We start from the raw sequence: 16,309 nt of genomic DNA, 5'->3' as shown, positions 1-16,309 counted from the left end.
ATTCATTGGCCATCATTAGAATCATTGTTAGAATCAATTTGATTAGCTGCTATGATTCTTTTCCTCCTACCAAGACCTCTTTAAATAGAAAAATGTCTGTTATCCCTTAGGATTTGGGGGCTTGCTCTGTACCTCTTCTTCTTCTTCTTCTTCTTCTTCTTCTTCTTCTTCCTCCTCCTCCTTCTGTTTCTCCTCCTCCTCTTCCTTTTTCAAATAGAAAGCTTTCATTTCTCCTAATAGTTCATCCTTTCCTGGTAAGAAAGCATTTAGGTTAATGAGAAGGGATCATATATTTGACATTTAAAGTCTACAGCCAATGGAAAGTTCACTTACATAGTTTTCCAGATCAGTTTCTTCTATGGAAGAAAAAAAGGCTAAAAGTCACAGGATGTTTTGCCTCATAGTTCACATAAAACTTGACTGTGCTGAGTTTCCTTCAATTGCTCAAATAAAAAAAAAAACAGAACAACAAATGATTTCAGCTGTTCCTCTGCAGCACAAGATAATGCACAGAATCCTCTCTTCCTTAAGAATTTAACACAATCAATTGTCATCAATCTGCGAGCAAGCTTAATATACTACCTAGAGCTAAAGAGGTCAAAGACCATTTGTTCATCTAGTAGAGACAGAAATTACTTTACCATTCCCTCAAGTCACAAACTCCAATCTTTAGCATCTAGTATGTGAGTTCCAAAGAGAAAAGCCCACTTCTATTTGCTCTGTGCCTTTTCCCATGTCTATCAGCTGAATCAGAGCTCCCCTCAAAAAGAAAAGTAACTGCACAATTCCTTAGACTTGCTTTTTTCCTCATGGGACTTTGTAATAATTGGCTGAAAAGGAAACTTGCGTATTTCCATTGTGTAATCACTATCATCCCAAAGCAAATAGGCTATTGGAATCAATAGAGGTGTTGCCCAGGGTTGCAAGCAGAGTGGTTTCTTCAAAAGCCATGGAGAGACTTCAGGTTTTAAAGTCGTCCTTTTGAAAAAAAATGTTAAAGCTAGCTGGTGCTTCCTACTTTTGTTTATATTGTTGTTGTTGAATCATTCCAGTTGTGTCTAATTCTCGATGACCCCATTTGGGGTTTTCTCGACAAAGATACTGTAGTGGTTTGCCATATAGATGAGGAAACTGAAGCCAACAGGGTCAAGTGACTTACCCAGGGTCACCTAGCTAGTAAATGTCTGAGGTCACATTTGAATTCAGGTCTTCCTGATTCCAGGGTCAGTGTTCTATTTACTATGCCAGCTATCTGCCCACTTTTGCTTATAGCTAATAATAATAATGATGAGCATATAGCATTGTGGGTAGAGATCTGGCATTGGATTCAGAAAGACCTGAGTTCAAATCCTGCTATATGACCTTGGGTAAGTAACAACCTTTCAGAATCCCTGGCCACTCTCAAGTACTACAAATTAAAGAACAATTAACCTATGTTGTTATTACAATCTGGTCTGTATTGATAAAAGAAGCTTACTCAGTAGGAGTTCCATATACCCAATGAATTTACATACCCTGATAGTAATAATTATAATCATTATAATCATTATGTTATAGAATGTTTTAAGGGAGAGATTCTTAACCCGGGGTCTACAGATACCCATGGGATCTGCAAATAGATTTTAGGTGGTTTGTGAACTTGAAAAGGAGAAAAACTATTTCAACATAGTTTATTTCTTTTGAAATTCTATGTATTTTATTTTAATAATTTTAAAACATTCTTCTAGAAGGTGTCCATAGACTTAACCAGACTGCCAGAAGGATCCATGATACAGAAAAAGTAAAGAACCTCTATTCTAAGGGTTTCAAAATATTTTTAAGAGGATTCATCTGAAGAAAACTGAGCTGAGTGTAGACTCAATTAGAGAGAAGACAGACTAGATACAGAGAGACTTTTTGGGAAGCTAGTCCATTTGTAAGTCCCTGTTCTACTTCTGCTTGGTTCTACTGGCTTTTATGAAATTCCCAGTGGAGTGCACAGCTGTGTGGTTGGAAACCAAGATGGATTTCAGAGGGAGGACTGTCTGGGTGTTGGTAATGGCCTGCAGGCTGCTGGCTACCTCTTTAACAGGCATGGTTTGGCCAGGCATGGGTTTCCCTGAATATTATTTTCCTAGTAAGACTTCATGATCATCATCAGGATTTTAGGAAAAAGCCTAGGAGTTGTTGAGCAAATACTTGGGAGAGGTCTGCTGCATGTGGGGGCATGTTATAGATACCATGAGAGGATACCAAATGTTTTTACCTCCAGTGTTTGTTTGGATTTGGCCATTCACCCGCCCTAAGTTATTTCCCTAAGAAGCTTTCTGGCATGTGCTGGAAAATGGGCAATTTACTGCCTGGCAATTTTCCCTCTCTCTCTCCCTTCCTCATGGATGGCTTTTTCCTTTTGCCCTGAGTTTCAGTTGAGCTTCTTACCAGCTGCTAACTTTGGCACATCCCACTCCTGAAGTCCTATCCTTTTGGCCCAGGTAGCCAAAAGCTCAGTGATTCTTTCCACAGTTTCTGACAAGGCCAAGTGGAAGTTGGGTTTTTTTGTTTTCTCAACTCAGAATGTAAACCTCAGGCAAGTCACTCAATCTGTTTTTTCTTAGGCCAGAATGCATATCAAGGGCCATGCTACAAATACAGCTAAGGCTTTCTTTCCTCTTTTCAAGTACCTCTGCTGAAATTCAATATTCTTCCATTCAGATTAGCTCAATAAATAATTTGTTAAGTGCCTACTGTGCGTCAATGCATTGTGTGTTGGAAGAGATGCAAAATTCAGATTCAAATTTCAGATACAAAATTACAAAATTTGTGTTCATATCCTCAGGGGACCTATAGTCTAATAGGAGGACACAAAATATATAATTATTTGATTCAGTTCCATTCTATTTAATTCAACAAACATTTATTATATTTCTGTTGAAAACATGCTAGGAACTCTCCAGATACTGGGCCAACAATGATAAAAATGAAAGTCTTTGTTCTCAAGGTGCTTCTGTTCTACTGGGGAGATACCACATGGGCCCCAGTTAATATAGTACAAGGAAACTTCAGGATGGGGTGAATGCTACCAACTTGGGGAATCAGGGAAGACTTCATGGATGTGGTTGCTTGTGAGCTGAGCCTCAGAAGAAGTCAAGGATTCAGAGAAGAGAAGAGGAGGGAATGCATTCCAGGTATGGGACAAAGCTTTTGCAAATACATAAAAGTCAGAGTCAGGAGAATAGTTGGTAGTTTTGTTTGGTTGGAAGAGTTTGTGAGAGGGAATAATTTGAAGTAAGGCTATCTGTGGGAGCCCAATTGAATCAAGGCCTTAAATGCCAGGCTATATGGAGTTTGTATTTTATAAGGATCCACTGAAGGGATCAGCTGGGGATTTGAGCAGTGGGTTGATATAGTCAGACTTGTGCATTAGGAAGATGATTTTGGCAGCTGAGTGTAGACTCAATTAGAGAAAAGACAGACTAGATACAGGGAGACTTTTTGGGAAGTTAGTCCATTTGTGAGAGCCTCAAATCATGGCAATGAATTGTACAGGTATGATCAAGGATCACTGAAGCATAGATTTAGATCTGGAAGGGATCTTAGAGGTTATCTAAGTCCCTCATAATCTTACAAGTGAGGAAACTGAGGTCCAAAAGGGTTAAGTAACTTTTTTGAGGCAATCAGAGTTAAGTGACTTGCCCAGGATCACGCAATTAGTAAGTCAGAGATCAGATTTGAACTCAAGTCCTCCTGACTCCAGGGCTGGTGTTTAATCCACTGCAGCACCTAGCTGCCCCAAATGAATTTCTTAAAGATGCACAGGCTATAGGTTGTAGAACCTGGATTTGAACTCAGTTTAAAATGGACTCTGGAGGTGGGGAGGTATCACAGGAGGACTTCAGTCCTGGATAGGTGCTGGATATCCACTTATTGGATAACTGTAGAGGAGGTTCATGCTCTCCATGAGGATTGAACTAGATCAGAGATATCAAAGATATGGTGCCTGCATGCAGCCCAAACCAGATTAAAATGTGTGTTGATATATTAATAAATAAATATACATATGTATACATATGTATGTCTATACATATGTATATGCATATGTATATAGATGGATATAGATAAGTAAACATGAGTGATTTTCTAAGTCAATATGAGGCCCACAGGGATCTTTATATATGGCTTAGTGGCCCTTGATTCTATTTGAATTTGATACCATTGAACTAGATGACTTCTGAGGTCCCTTCAAAATCAAATATCCTATTATTCCTGTAATATGAAAAAATCTAAAATCAACTCTGTGTTCTATCGGTTTGCTCTTCAGACACTGATGGAGCAAACTCAAATGGGTCTGAGCCCGTAGAAGAGACTTTGCAAAACGATGGAGGGGAGAAAATGGAACTTGGAAGGAGAGCACCTGAAAGCCTTGCCCTCCCACTGGTCCGGTATGGAACCAAAGACAAGTCCCTGCACCTCTCTGAAACCCCAGTTTCCTATTCTGTAAAATGAGGATAAAACCTAAGTCTTTGTTATCAAATGGGATAAATTTTATAAAGTGCCACATAAACCTAAGCTATCATAGGAAGACCTTTAGCACTTTGGGCCTATGGAAACTTAGGGGAGGATATGGGCAAAAGTTATGCAGGGCTGACAGACATGGGTGGATTTTGATCTATGCTGTTGGAGGGCACACCTAAATTAGTGAGCATGGTAGCTAGAGAAGAGGCCTGGAGTCAGGAAGACCTGTGCTCAGATCTGGCCCTCAGACATTGTTAGCTGTGCAAGTCACTTAAACTCTGTTTGCTTTAGTTTCTTCATCTGTAAAATTGGGATAATAATAACACCTTCCTCTCAGGGTTGTTTTGAGGATCAAATAAGATAATATTATAAAGTGATTAGTTAAGTGACCGGCACTGGTAGATGCTATATAAACATTAGCTGTTGTTACTATTATTTGAATAATAATAACAATAATTATAATATTGATCCTCTAACTATCCAAGCCTTGCCTTTCACATTCTTGAATCTCTTTGTATTCTATGAGGCATCTGTAGATACTATTTGAAGGCACAGGCAGTGATTAGTGAATGATTACAACAGTTCCTCTGTCTGCTTCCACGCTGGGGATTTTCCATTGTTGGATCACTGCTCAGTGGAAAGTTTTTTGTTTTTTTTAAATGGTAGGAGGAAATATAAATGGTCTGATTCTATTGCTGATATAATTCTTCTTGATTTATCTAAGAAAGGACATGGGGCTGGGACTTGCATGTCAGGCTTTATTGATTATTTGATTTGCCTTAGGCATATTTTGGCTACAGGTAGCTATTTCTTTCTAGGCCTGTGCAGGGAATCTGATTACAATGAGATGACTTCATTTGATGATTTCTTCCAAAAGCTCTCTACCAGCAGTTCCTGTATAATTTTCTCCCCTTCTTCAATTTGATTTTCTTCTCTCTGCTTTTTAATCAGTTTAGCTAAAGGTCTATAATTTTTAGGCTTATTAACTAGCTTTTTATTTTACTTAAAAGTTCTTTAGCCTTTTTGTATTCCAATTTATCTATTTCTCCTCTAATTTTCAGTATTTCCTCTTTTGTACTTATTTTGGGTTTATTTTCTAACTTGAAATTACATATACAGTTCTTTTATCTTCTCTTTTTCTATTTTGTTAGAATATGTTCTCAGAGATATATTTTTTTCTCTGAGGTCTATTTTGATCACTCTCCAGTACAAGTGATTTCTCCCTTCTCTGCACCCCTATAGTGCTTCATCTGAACCTTTCTCATTCACCTTCTACCAAATCTCAAGATGAAATTTTGTGTACATTTTAGCTTCCCTCTTAGACTGAGTATCATGATAGCAAAAACTGCATCTTCATTCATTGTGTATCCCTCATAGCACTTTGCACAGAGCTTCAAGCTTAGTAGGTGCTACTGATTTAATGAAGGGATAAATCGCTTTGAACATGATGGAAACATGTTAATTTATGCTCTGTGAAACAATGATATGTTATTTCACAGAGCATAAATGTTAGCAATGCTATAAACAAATACTTTATTGATTTTTGTATGTTTCCCCACCTCCTTATTCAACAGGAGTCTGCAAACAATAAACAGGAATCTGTAGCTAAATCTTGAAGCTTTACCTGGTAGTTGTCTGAGCCAGTTGCTTCCAACCCACTTCTTCCTTCATAAATCCTCTCCTCCTTCCATCTTGCCTCAGGAGAAACCTGGTAAATCCTGTCTTTGGTACAAGACTCTAATCAGTACCAGGTCCTATTGGTTCCACATCCACATTTCTCTTTCTTTACCTTCTTCTCCCGTGGTTATCACCCTAGTACATGCTTTTATGAATATCTGCCTGAACTAATGTAATAACCAGACTTTCAGTAGGTAGGTGGCACAGGGCAACTAGGTCACGCAGTGGATAGAGTGCAGGGCCTGCAGCCAGGAAGCCTCGTCTTCTTGAGTTCAAATCTGGCCTCAGACACTTACTAGCTACATCACCCCGGGCAAGTCACTTAACCCTGTTGGCCTCAGTTTCCTCATGTATAAAATGAACTGGAGAAAGAAATGGCAAACCACTCCAGTATCTTTGTCAAGAAATCCTCAAATGGTGTCACAAAGAGTCAGACACAACTGAAACCACTTAACAATAACAACAATAGTAGGTATTCCTGCTTCTATACTCTTCCCTTCAGTAATTAGGATGTGCTTGAAGTTCTGTAGAGTATTTTATGCAACAAATCTCATTTAATCTTCACAACAACCCTGTGAGGCTATTCTCATTCCCATTTTAAAGATGAAAAAGCTGGGATTTAGAGAGGTTAGGTGAGTGCCCAGGGTCACATAGCTAGTAGGCATCTGAGGTGAGATTTGAACCTGTTTTCCTGACTCCAAATCCAGCTGTCTATTCACCTTACCACACTGCCTTTGCTGCTGCTCAGAATCTTTTTGTGGTTCCCTATGACCTACTGAGGAAATCTCACTCTGCTTAGATGTGTATTCAAGGTACCTTAGGTAACTAACATGTCATTTCAGTTTTATCTCATCCTGTTCTCTTCCATGTGCTTGTACTTTAACCAAACTGAGCAGTTCATTGGCTCCTGTGTGTCTTCCACATTTTCCTTTCTCCAAGTCTTGGATGACATTTTCATCTATCTAGAAGTCCTTTCTGAACCCTTTCACCATTCCACTTACTAAATTCCCAGGGAACCTTTAAAGTTCAATTCATATCCCATCTCTGCCCAGAAAACTTCCCTGACCCTACTGTTGGTAATAATCTTATATGGTACTTTGCTGGCACCATTCTTATACAGTTATCATGTATTTAGGATTACAAATTTAGAGCTGAGAGGGATCTTGGAGATCACTTAATGGAGCCACTCTGTTCTGTAGCTGAGGATGCTCAGGTCTAGAGAACATCAGTAAATTGCCCTAAGTCACACAAGTAGTAAATGAAAGAGCCTTGATTCAAACTCAGGTCTTCTTGACTCCAAGTCCCATGTTCTGTTCACTCTACCATGATACATCATGTCCTCCACACTAAACTGTGAGTTTCATGAGGGCAAAGACTCTGTTCTATCTCAACTTTGTATCTCATCCAATTCCTTGCATGGTATTTTGCTGACCACAGGCATTTAATAAATGTTTGTTGAATTGAATTGTGAATTCTCTCCTTAACCTCTCCCCTCCCCCCATCTGCCTTCATGTGCTTTCCTTCCTCTCACCCCTGTGGTTTTTTCTTATTTGCTGCACTAATAAATATGAGTGTATGCATCCTATGACCAGATGCTGTTGACATCTTCTTGGCTAGTTTTCCCAAATCACCACTCATAGTTCCAAATCTTTGAATTTTTTTTGCATTTATTTTTCAACAGAAAAATAGAGTATATTGAGGTATAAGAATAATAGGATTTAGTGCTGAAAGAAACCTTAGAAATCACCCTATGTTGTGGAAAGAATACTGGATTTGGAGTCAGAAAACATGAGCTCAAATCTAGATTTTGCTCAGTACTCCCTGCATAATCTTAGACAAGTCACTTACCTCTCTAGAGCTCATCAATAAGCATTTATTAAGTGCCTACGATGTGCTAGGTTAAGTGCCTGTCCTGTTTCAGGCACTGTGTTAAGTGCTGGGAATTCAAAGAAAGGCAAAAAGAGTTCTTATCTTTAAGGTGCTTACAATCTAATGGGACAAATAACATAAAAACAACTATGTATAAACAAGATATATGCAGGATAAATTGGGGATGATCTAAGAGGGAAAGCACTAGCATTAAGGGAGACTGACAAAGGCTTTTTGCAGAAGGTAAAATATTTGGACTAGAGAACCTCAAGGTTTCTTCCATGTCTAAACCTATGAACCCCCTCATTTTACAGTTGAGGACTCAAGAAGGGATGGAACAGAATATTGCATTGTCCTTTGAAAAACCCAAATGAAGAGTTGATCTGAGTGGTTTGTTCTGGAAAAGTTGGAGTGTTCTAGGGTGGAAAGACTTTCAATTCTGAGGTAGGACCCCCCCCCAAAAAAATCCTAATCCAGAAACCTAATTCAAAATGTCATTTCCTGGAAAGGAAGGGATTTGTGAAGAAACTCTCTTTATTCTGATTTTCCAGGAAGGGTCTGTGACCTCTGAATATGTAGATAAGCTACCTATTTAAACTCTCACACCCATCCTTTCCCAAGGAAACCACTGATGTTAATTTCCCTGGCTGAGCCAGGAAACTCTCTATTTTATTTTACCCTCCTAGAAATAGCCATCATAAATGAAAGGAATAAAAAAGAACAATAGGAAAAAATCTCTGTCCATTCTAGACTACAATCTACCAATGCTTCTTGGCTGCATCTGTCACACACAATCTAACTCAGGATCTCTTTGTCATTATCAATCAGAGAACTTTGCTGGAAAGACACACATAAAATGCTGGTTCATCTGGCATTCTATCAACTAGAAATCTTTGTTAACTAACTCTCCCACCTGTACAATAAGTACAGTAATAAATGTTGTCCGTAATGATGACAGAGGTTTTGGAAGATTCTGAACTGTCTTCTAAAATCATCAAAGAAAGATTAAATTACATTTGCTTAAGTTTCACTGTTAAGTACATTTTATTTTACCCTATTTATAAAGTTTGTTATCTGTATATAGTGCAGGTGAGGTTTTGGTTATTCAGGATACTGCATTCCCTGACTTAGTGGACATAGTTGATTCAATCAATCCATTAATCCAAAAACGTAGGTAGAAGTTAGTACGAAAAATGCCTCAGGCTTGATTGGGTGCCAGGTTACACTTATAGATATGCATGTTGTCTACCCTCTTAGTATGTAAGCCCCTTGAGAGCAGGTATTGCTTCATTCTCAGTATTTTCATCAGTAATCTTCATTCTTAGGACCAAGCACAGTGAGTATAAGCTTAATAAATCTTGTTGGTTTATTAAGATTATTAGTTTTGTGAAAATGAACAGAAAGATTTTTGGACATTTTTATGGTGAACTAGGTTGTGATCTTTCCTGATGGAAGGAATGTCTACAGTGACAGAGCCTGCGAAGCAGTGTGATACAGTGGATAGAGAATGCCAGATCTGGAATTAGAGAGCTTGGGTTTAAATCTGGCTTCTGACAATACTTGTATAACCCTGGATAAGTCATTTAACCTATATGGGCCTCATTTCCTCATTTGTAAAATAAGGGGTTTGGATTACATGGCCTCTAAGGTCCCAATATTTATGACCATAAGATCAGTTGAAAGGAGTCAAAAAGAGTATATTTCATATTCCATGGAGAATGGATTGCATTTACTTAAAATGAAGAAAGAGATGCTTCCCTACAAATATCATTCTTCAAAATATCTCTTTCCAGTCGTATTTCATTGGCTGACAATTATTTACTAAAAGGCTATACAATGTTTCAGATGCTTCACACAACCACAAAAAAGTCTGACTCTGCCTTCTGATAGAGTGTTCTGCCCACGGGGATGCTGTTGCCTCACTCCAATGGCTTGTATTCAGAGAAACATATCAGTTCATTTCCTTTGAATCATGCAGATCTTATCCAAGCAGGGAACCTTGGGGAGTAGTAGGGGAGGCAAAAATCCTTTTGGAGAGGGCCTTTTGAAAGTCCTCTTTGCCTTGGATCTAAGCCATGTTTTTATGATTCTAAAGAGCACCAGAATTTGGAGACCTAGTCATATGGACACTCCCTAAAATCAAAAGGTTATATGTGATTATCTCACCCTTTCCTAGGCCAGTCACTTAATTCTTGCAAATAATTCCCATCAACAAGCACATGAGTCCACAAACACAAACCCTTGTTAGCCATGCTCATGTGCTTATATTGATTCAGCTGTGGCCTCTGTGAAGCAAGGCTTCCCAGGGTGAAGAGTGCCATGTATCTTTTCATCTCTTTGCTAATTTGGCCATTTCCCTGTTGGATGTTTAAGAGCAGTGGCTCTCAAAGAGTGTTCTGTGGAATTTCTCTAGTTATGCTGGGAAATTTTGGCTTTTTTATTAAACAATATAAATAAAAATATATAATTCTGTTTAATGAAAATTGACTTGCCTAACATATTTAGTATGGCAAATATAAGTAATGGGGAGGAGAGGGAGGAGACCAGGCAATGAAGGTCCAGTCCTTGCAGCATGCTCAGATTTACTGGTATTTTCCCTTTCTGGTGGACTATACACAGAATGATGAGGACTGGATATGCCATTGGCCAGTCTGCCATGGCAATAGTATTTGGAAAAATAAATAAAACTCATCTATTTCATGGATACACCAACTTTATAACATCATATCTTGAACACACAAAGAACTCAATACAAATAGTTTCTCTTAACGAAGGGAAAACGAGCATGTGAATCTTCTGACTCTTCAGCATTGTTACCAGCTTAAATGTTTGATGTACTATGGTTCCTTGTGGCAAAAAATATCATTCCATGAGAAAAAAAAATGCTTGAGAACCACTGTTTTAGACAGCAAACTCAATATAGAGGGCCACTGGATGCCCAAGGTTCTTTTTTTGTTTGTTTGTTTGTTTGTTATCATAGTTACAAAATTCCTTGGGAAAATTCCTGTCTATGGGCATATTGTTGCCGCCATGTACAACATCTATGGTCTAACGCTTTTAATCATGAGTTTGTATAGTGGTATTATGAAAGTCATGAGAGTTAGATTAAAGTTTTTGGCTCTGCTACTGCTTAGTTGTGTGACCTTAGGCAATTACCCCAACTGGGCTTCAGTTTCCTCATTCTTGAAATTAGGAAATTAGATTAAAAATCCCATTCAACTCTAATATTCTCTTTTACATGAAAGCCATAGCTGGGAAGCAATGAGAAGCAGGGTTATGACAGTGAGATGGGTGAGGAGAAGGAAGAACAATGTAGTGTGTGCCGGGGCATTTCAAGTTCTTTTTTGAATCTTTAAGTCTTTTCTAAATTGGTTCAGTGTGAAGCCTAGAACAAGGAGCATTTAAGAAATCATTAAATATGATCTGATGATTTATTAAACCTTTCTGATTTTCCAGCTCTATCTCAGAAGTCAGATCAGTCTCTTAGTAGATAAAACATCAGACTTGAAGTTAGAAAGACCTGACTTTGAATCTTATACTTTCCACTTATTAGTTGAATGATACTGGGCAAAGTACTTAATTTCTGTACCCCAATTTCCTCATCTATAAACTGTGAGTGATAATGGCACCTCATTGTATTGTTATGCTGCTACAATGAGATTTGATATTCCCAGTACCCAGCATTCATTCTCTTAGGTCTTGGATCCTTTAACTTGCTTCAAGGTCAGCTGAAGTAGCCCTTCTTTCATTGGCCTTTCCTGATAATCTCAGTTGTTATTACCCCTTCCCCAAATCACTGTGTATTTATCTTTTGTTGTTGTTGTTGTTTTTTGCTTTTTGCTTTTTGGAGAGGCAATTGGGGTTATGTGACTTGCCCAGGGTCACCTAGTAAGAAAGTAGTAAGTGTGAAGTGTCTGAGCCTGGATTTGAACTCAGGTCCTCCTGACTCCAAGGTCAGAGCTCTACACATGGCACCACATGTATTTATCGTGTATAGATGTTGTATTTACCTCTCTGTGAATATTCTTATCCCCCTATTAGAATATAAACTCCTTGAGGACAGGGACTATCTCTTTTGTATTCATATCTCCTGTCCTACTGTAACTACTCCCTGGTAAACCTTGATAAATGCTTATCATTTGATTTGTCCAATTGGGCTTTTAAGCTTTTCTTTTTATTAGCATTATGCAGACTGAAGAATGTTGAGTCCTCTCCTTATCTTCCTCCTGAGAGCTAGAAAGAAAGCATACCAATGCATTCCTTTTCTTGAGCAATGTAAGACATATGGTATAGTATGTAGAACACTGGATTTGGGTTCAGAAGATGGAGGTTTTAATTTCAGCTCTGCTATTTTATGACCTGTGTGATTTTGAACAAATCACTCTGAGTCTCAGTTTCATTATCTGGTGAAATGAAAGGTTTCAGATGGAAAAAGTCTGGATTAAAGAATCTCTAATATGCCTTTTCCAGCTTTGGATGTAATGATCTTTCGATTTAGCAGCCATAGAGGAATCTCAGCACGAGTCCAGTTGGCAATGAAAGATAAGGATCAGTGTCAAAGCCATTCATTTATTTTTTCTTGCTGGTTACTCAGATACCTATTGAAGAAAATAATTCATTGCAATGCTTACCATGTATAAAGTACTGACCTAGGAACTGGGGAAGATAACAAGATAATTAAGATATGGTTTTTCTCTCCTCCTTCCTACAGCCAACAATCTAGCAGAGTATAAGACATATGTAAAAATAGGTATTATTTCACAATACATATGCAATAATTATAATGAAAAGGAACCAAGATGATAGAGTACAGGCAGACACCCAGCTGAGCTCCCCAGTATTCCTCTCCAAACAACTTTAAAATAAAATTAATTCCAAATAAAATTTTGGAATGGAAAAGCCAATAAAAGATCAAAGAGAGACATTTTTTTTCTAGTCTAAGACAATTTAAGAAGTTAGCAGGAGAGGTGTGTGACATAAGTGGGAGCCATCCCAGAGTTCAGGCATGGCAGTACCAGTGGTGGACTTGGAAGTAGCCACAACAGCAGCAGCAGCAACAGCTTTGGGAGTTCTCAGTTCAGAGATGGGATGGGGGTTGGACAACTTGTCAGAGATTACAGGGAACCTTTGCAGGCCCTGGGTGTATCTGGTGCTCATTGGCAACTCTATTGCCCACAAGCAATTCTGTGCCATAGTTCCAGGGTGGATAGTAGGGCTTCTGTTCAGTCACAGTGGAGTAGAGTCCCTGGTTGCAGTTCCAGGGTGGTGAGGAGCACTAATGTTTGCAGATGCAGGAGAGCAGGGGACTTGGTCACAGTTCCAGAGCCAAGAAGAGAATCATTACTTGTTTCTGCAGAGGAGCAAGGAACCTTCCTGGGTGAATACCAGAGGGCAGACCAAGAGAGTAGTGATCATAGCTCTCCCCAGATCACACCACCTTGGAAGCACTGAAAACTTACAGACCCCAAGAACTACCCTGAAAACAGAAGCATGAAAAATCTTGAAGCTTGGGACAGTATCTCCACAACCCCAGGTGAAGAAAGTCAAACTTTAACATAGAGTTTAAAGTCAAGAGATAGGCTGGAAAAATGAACAGACAACAACAAAAAATAACTTCACCATAAAAAGCTACTATGGGTGCAAAGGAGACCAACATATAAATTCAGAAGAAGATAACAATGTGAAAACAGCTACAAAAAAACCTCAAAGAAAAATGCTAATTGGACCCAAGCCCAACAAGAATTCCTGGAAGAGTTAAAGACAGATATAGAGGAAAAATTGGGAAAAGAAATAAAAATGAGGCAAGAAAATTATGAAAACAGAATTAACAGCTTAGTAAAAGAGGTACAAAATGCCTTAAAAAAACACCTTAAAAACAGAATAGGCCAAATGGAAAAGGAGGTACAAAAATTTGCTGAAGTAAAGAACTCCTTAAAAATTGGAATAAACCAAATGAAAAAAAAAGAGGCAGAAAAGCTCACTGAAGAAAATCATTTCTTAAAAAATAGAATTGGACATCTAGAATCTAATGACTTCATGAGAAATGAATAAACAATCAAAGTTGAAAGAATGAAAAAGAAAAGAAGATGAAAATGTGAAATGTCTCATTGGAAAAATAATTGACCTGGAAAACAGATTGAGGAGAGACAATTTAAGAATTATTAGACTGCCTGAAACCTATAATCATAAAAAAAGAACCTAGACATCATATTTCAAGAAATTATAAAGGAAAACTGCCTCAATATCTTAGATCAAGAGGGTAAAATAGAAATTGAAAGAATCCACCAATCACTTTCTGAAAGAGATCCCAAAATGAAAACTCCCAGGAATATTATAGCCAAATTCCAGAGCTCTCAAGTCAAAGAGAAAATACTTAAAGCAGCCAGAAAGAATAAAAAAAATTTAGATGCCAATGAGTCATAATCAGGATTTAACAGTTTCTACATTAAAGGAGCAGAGGACTTGGAATATGATATTCTGGAAGGCAAAGGTGGTAGGATTACAACCAAGAATAAGCTATCCAGCAAAATTGAGTGTAATCCTTCCGGGGGAAAATGGATATTTAATAAAATAAAGAACTTTCAAGTATTTCTGATGAAAAGACAAGAGTTGAATAGAATATTTGACATTCAAACATAAGACTCAAGAGAAGCATAAAAAAGGTAAAAGTGAAAGAATGACCATAAGAGACTCAATAAAGTTAAATTGTTTTCATTCTTATATGGGAAGATGATCCATGTAACTTCTAAGAACTTTAACATTAAGAGGGGAGTTAGAAGGAATCTATATAAACAGAGGGCCCACATATGAGCTGATTACATTGGGATGATAGCTGAAAAAAATGAATGAGTGAGAAAGAAGGATTCACTGGGAGAAGGGGAAAGAGACAGGTAGAATGGGCAAAATTTTCTCACATAAAAGAGATGCTCAAGGAAGAATATATACACATATACATATGTAATATGTATACGCATATATACACACTCAGTTGGGTATAAAAATCTATCTTACCCAGTAGGGAAATAGGATAGGAAGAGATAAGAGTTATGGAGGGGGTAATGATAAAAGGGAGAGCAGATCAAGGAAGACAGTGGTCAGAAGCATAACAGTCTTTTGAAGAGGAACAGGATAAAAAGAGAAAGAGAAGGATAAAGAGAAGAAAATAGGATGAGAGAAATTAAAAATAATCATAACTGTGAATGTGAATGGGATGAGCTCATTCAAAAAAAAAAAGAAGTGGATAGCAGAATGGAACAGAAACCAAAATCCAGCAATATGTTGTTTACAAGAGACACACTTGAAACAGAAAGACACACAGAGTTAAAATGAAAGTTAAAATGAAAGGCTGGAATAGAATCTATTAGGTTTCAGCTGAAGTAAAAAGACAGGGGAAGTAATCATGATCTCAGCAAAACAAAAGCAAAAATAGACCTAATTAAAAGAGATAATCAGGTTTTGCTAAAGGTACAATAGACAATGAAGCAATATCAAAATTTTTTACAGCAAGTTTCTCTGATAAAGGCCTTATTTCTCAAATATATAAGGAATAGAGTCAAATGTATACAAATAAGAGCCATTCCCCAATTGAAAAAATGGTCAAAGGAAGAAATCAAAGCTATCTATGGTCACATAAAAAAATGCCCCAAATCACTACTGATTAGAAAAATGCAAATTAAAACAACTCTGAGGCACCAGCTCTCACATATCGGAAATGACAAGTGCTAGAGGGGATGAGGCAAAATAGGCACACTAATACACTGTTGGTGGAGTTGTGAACTGATCCAATCAGTCTGGAGAATAATTTGAAACTATGCCCAAAGGGGCTACAAAACTGTGAATACCCTTTGACCCAGAAATACCACTACTAGGTCTGTACTCCAAAGAGATCAAAGAAAAAGAAAAGAGGTCTATATGTACCAAAATATTTATAGCAGCTTTTTTCATGGTGGTGAAGAATTGGAAATTGAGGGGGTGCTCCTCAATTGAAGAATGGCTGAACAAGTTGTGGCATATGATTGTGATGAAGTGCTATTGTGCTATAAGAAATGATGAAGGGGGTGGTTTCAGAAAAAATATCACAAGGCCTACCAGAACTGATGCAAAGTGAAGTGAGAAGAACTAGCCCAGTAACAGCAATATTATAATGATGATCAATGGTGAAAGACTTGGCTCCTCTGATCAATACAATGATCCAAGACAATTCCAAACGACTTATGATAAAAAAAAGAGAAAGAACGCCAGAGAGCGAGAGAGAGAACTGATGAACCCTGGG

This window comes from Vombatus ursinus, unplaced genomic scaffold (assembly GCF_900497805.2).
Source record: "Vombatus ursinus unplaced genomic scaffold, bare-nosed wombat genome assembly UNPS02000255.1, whole genome shotgun sequence".
NCBI lineage: Eukaryota > Metazoa > Chordata > Mammalia > Diprotodontia > Vombatidae > Vombatus > Vombatus ursinus.
The sequence above is the reverse complement of the archived record's forward strand: the minus strand, read 5'-3'. Positions refer to the sequence as shown.